The sequence below is a fragment of the Dermacentor variabilis genome, chromosome 8, assembly GCF_050947875.1.
Source record: "Dermacentor variabilis isolate Ectoservices chromosome 8, ASM5094787v1, whole genome shotgun sequence".
Lineage (NCBI taxonomy): Eukaryota > Metazoa > Arthropoda > Arachnida > Ixodida > Ixodidae > Dermacentor > Dermacentor variabilis.
In genome coordinates this window covers 120602860-120607626 of record NC_134575.1, presented here as the reverse complement: position 1 = coordinate 120607626, position 4767 = coordinate 120602860, and the positions used below count along the sequence as shown (strand labels likewise).

The following is a 4767-nucleotide window of genomic DNA, read 5'->3' as shown; positions in this document are numbered from 1 at the left end:
GGTATCTCAGGAAACATGCGGTGCTAAATCAGGAACACTTATGCAGAAAGTTGCCACGGCTTGGAGATAGAAAGACACGCGTTTCTGTCCAGCGGCCGTGAAGCTACACTGCGTGCGCGCATACGGGCTCGACTGTCTCGACGGCTAAACGGGGTTCCAATGTCTCGGGCCGTTGGTTGGTGGCGCTCTATACGCTCTGGCCAAGCTGCGTGCGGTGGCCCGACACCGGCTGCGCTCGAGTGTCCAAAAATACTCGTGCTAGTGTAGACGCGTGGAATGCCGCCTTGCCGTGCTGTCCAGCTGACGCGGTGAAAAACAGAACAAACCGAGAACAGTGCGGCAACGCTGCCTGCTGTGGCTGACACATGATTCTAGCCCAACTTTTTTTTTTCTGTGTGAAACGGTCTCAAAGAAAAACACTAGGCCCATTGGCAAGATGCTTGAGCAGTGTAACGTGCCTTTCTGAGTTTTTGCAGGCTGGTTTGCAATGATATTTCAGTGTGCAAGACATTTTTTCGCTCTATTCAGAGGCAGTAATAACAAGCGGCAATTTAATTTATTTTCGAGTGCATATCTGAAAAGGAAAAGTATATCCATCACTAGGGAAATAAATTCCAACCAACTAGCCCACCAATGTATTTTAACTAAGTTAACCAGCACGGTGTTACGCACGCAGAGCTAAACATGAATGCATCTCGCTCGATGAGCGTGCAAACTCGCTGTCGAAATTCTGCAGTGAGGAGTCGCGCCAGCAGCAAACGAATCGACCTTCATGCATCTCTCGCTTCAACGCGAACGAAACTTCAAAAGCACAGCGCATACGAAGCTACCGACACTACGCGCACTCTGCAAGCATCGCAGATCGCTTTGAAGATGAGGTCCGCGCCGGCGCGCTTTGGCCACGTCGCAGGTCGCTTTCAAGACACACGACCTCCGGCAACGCGTCCCTACGGCGTCTTCCAACGGCGTCTACTACGGCGTCCGGGATTCGCGTGGCCAACGCCGTAGAAGACGCCGCGGTTGTCCCCACTCTGTACGGAGTGGAGGGCGAGGAGGACCTCGAGGCACCCGAGCAGCCGCCGGAGAAGAACGCCCCTCCTCCCTCGTCTAACCTTCTGCCTCGTGCGCGAAAGGAGAGGGCACGCATCCAGGCTTAGTTCCTCGATCGCACACGCGAGATTGAACCGCGTTCCCCGGCTCACCTTCACACCTTTCCACCATACGGATGCTCACGGCGACGCTGACGGCAACGACGACGCCGATGGCAGAAATGCGCCTGGAATGTCCGTATAATTGCTGTCGCAATAAAACGCGGCGTCTAGCCGAGTTGTGCAAAAATATCACCATCAGCAATGGCACGTACTCCTGTAAGCAATGGTTCATACCACCATTAGCAACTCAAAAATTTGGAGGACGCTTAAGCTTCGCCTTTAAGAGTAGAACGCGATAGCATTCAAAGATCCTTGAGTGCTTCTCGCGCTTGCCGGTAGCTGCAGCTTATGTAACCGTAATGTTTACATGGAAACGCTGGCAGCGATCGCTGTGCACGAAGGCGTACATATGCTATGCACGAAGGTGAGCTTTCTGACCTCTTGCGCTGGCTATCCAGATGGTGGTGTTGCAAAAAACCGAGCTCGCCGCGCTGCTTTATGAATGGTAGAAACGCTGGAAAAGGTGTTTATGTTTGAGTTTCCGCTGAACAAAACTATATTTTCTCGAATATTCAAATTACAATCCGAAATTAATATATCGGCAGGTTGTGTTGAACGAGAGGAAAGGAGGTTAACCGAGGGGCCTGATTTTTATTAATCATATCATAAGAAGCCAACAAGCAAAGACACCAAGGATAACATAGCGGAAATTACTTGTACTTACTATATTGAATTAAAGAAATGATAAATTAATGGCAATGAAAGTGCATGAAAAACTTGTCGCAAATGGGGAACGATCCTACGCCTTCGCATTACGCTTGAGGTGCTCTAATTGAGCTCGCACGCGTAACGCGAAGACGTGGGATCGTTCCCCACTTGCGGCGTTTTTTTTTTTCATCCACTTCATCTGCCATTAATTTTTATGGACACCTTGTGTTATTTTCTATCGTCGTGCGCATTCGTATACACAGTGAAGGTTCGGGAACACACGGCGAAAACGCTTCCATCTATAAACAGAACGCGAGACGTTCTTACAGCAAACACGAGACCGGTAAGAACCACAGAACGGCCATTTTTGCAGCGAAGTTGTGTAGTTCTACTTCCCAATGGGCTAGGGGTAGCAAACCGGAGGCTTTAACGCTGGTTAACCTCCATGCCTTTCCCTCATTTGTATGTCTCTCTCTCTCGTGTCCGTAGGCAAAGAGGCGCGCGCCTTGGGTCCCGCTGGCTCCCTTACATCACCAGCAGATGGCGCTCACGTCCGTGGCAGTGGCGGCGGCCGTGCGTGGAAAAAAAGAGAACCAGAAAGCCCGCCTCCGCGTATAGCGTTCGCCGCAAGCGTTTCCTCGTAAAGATTATGGTTGCATAAGCTTCAGTTGCCCGGGAAGCGGCAAACGTAGCATACGAAGCAGGGCGTGACTTAAGTACACTTCCGTATGTAAAAGAAGAACGCGCTTAGCAGCTGATTTGTGTTGTGACAGTGGTATGGGAAGGTCACGTATAGTGAGGAATCCTGAAGAGCAGCGTGCGTAAGTGTAGTTAAATGCATTTCTCTTTTCTGTAGTGCACTCTTTGTAGGTGCACGAGGTAGCGACGTAAGCCAATTCGCAGGCCGTTGAAATGTCTTAGGCTAATGATTAGGTAAAGTGCATGTCAATGTGAATAATTTCAAGCTACGTCGCACTGGGTAAGCCTTCTAGTTGTCGTTTACAGTTTCGCTCTCTAACCATCTTAAAAGCGTGGATCGGAGGTAATTTTACAGCGAAGCTGTTAAGGGCTACTTCCCCCAGGATCATGTCCGTGTGGGGACACAAAACTAGGGCTACCTCCTCCGGCGTCCGCGTCAGACGACACCTGCATTTTTATCTCTAGTTTCTCGCAAATGCTCTGTGGCTCCAAATGTAACGTTAGTATCTTGGAAAAAGTTATACTGAAATTGGCCGCTAAGATGACTGTATCACTACGCCGAGATTCATTTACTTGTCTTAATTAGTTAGTTCACAGTGAAGTTGTAAACGTTACAGAATTCCCGTCTGTTGTCAATACATGGCCGTTAAGGAGGGAGTATGGTTACAGGAAAGGGGTGTAACTCTTGTTTTATCGAAACTATCCAGAAAGAAATTACATGACAACAAGCCGCTAAGACGACTCTAACATTAAGCCGAGTTTCATGTACTTTTCGTGATTACGTAGTACACAGTGAGGTTGTAAATATTCTGGAATTTCCGTCTGCCATGCGGCGGACTTGCACACGTCTCGACTTCATAAAAGAATAAGAATAAATCACTCCACAGTCAAAAGATGTATTTGTTGTCTGTGTCCTTGAATAATAATAATAATAATAATAATAATAATAATAATAATAATAATAATAATAATAATAATAATAATAATAATAATAATAATAATAATAATAATAATAATAATAATACCTACATATACACAGATACGTCGATTGCAGCAAAACACCACGGCTTCGCTGCTCGGATCGTTCTTGCAGAGGCAATGACCGAGGCTGCAGAAACGACGACGACGCCAGCGAGGGCAGCAGTGATGACCACCACCCTGGGATCTTTGGCCGAGTTCTGCCCAGACTCTGGCAATATTGACGTCTATCTGGAAAGGTTCAACCTGTATGCAACTGCCAACGGAATACACGCAAGTAGGAAGTTGCAAGTCTTCTTAACAGTCCTGGGTGAAAAGGCGTACGTGACTCTGCGTAGCCAGCTGCTGCCGAAAAAAGCAACGGAGGTCAAGTACGCAGAGGCTACAGAAGCTCTCCGAAAGCATTATGCTCCAAAACGGTCAATGGTTACCGAACGGTATCACTTTTACCACCGAAGGCAAGAACCGCACGAAAGCCTGAAGCAGTTCATCGTCGAGCTGAAAAGACTGGCTGCGATGTGCTCGTTTGGAACATTTCTGGAAGAAGCGCTCCGGGATCGACTGATTGCCGGCATCGGCACGGATTCGATTCGATGCCGTCTCCTTGCCATGTCGGACGACGAAGTCACCAGGAAGCGAGTCTGCCAAATCGCCACCGCCTTGTAAACGGCTCAGAAAGACACCCGAGAAATGCTACTGGAAGAGAACAACTTCCAGTTTCGCCGGCGTCTACTGGCATCGTGAACCCACAAAGCAAGGCAGGAGACACGTGACGAAGACCGCTGGGGACGAGCAGCGTGCCCCCCAGGACGGTCCAAGGACGAATGCCGTACGGAGTGGCAAGGGCGCCCGCAATGTTTCAGGCCGTAATGGACCAGGTTTTACGAATCATCCCTGGCACTGCGTGTTACCTGGACGACATGTTAATAGCAGGTAATAACCTGACAGAGTGCTATCACTGTTCCGAGCAAGTGCTACAAGCACTTCTTAAGCACGGAATTCGTGTAAATGCAGGAATATGCAAATTTTCCCAAGAAAATGTTTGCTACTTGGGACAGAAGCTTGACAAGCACGGTGTGCACCCAACAGCGGAAAAGGTAACGGCGATTCGAGAAGCGCCAAAACCATGTTACACAGCTAAAGGCATTTTTGGGCCTAGTAAACTACTACGCCAAGTTTCTGCCGAATCTAGCAAACGTGCTAGAACCTTTCCACCAATTGTTGCGCAAGG

General features: G+C 48.6%; 1 pseudogene; it reads left to right on the top strand.

Moving 5' to 3' along the window:
• The first annotated feature begins 3704 nt into the window (after positions 1-3704).
• On the top strand, positions 3705-4280 carry LOC142591546 (uncharacterized; annotated as a pseudogene).
• The last annotated feature ends 487 nt before the right edge of the window (positions 4281-4767 follow it).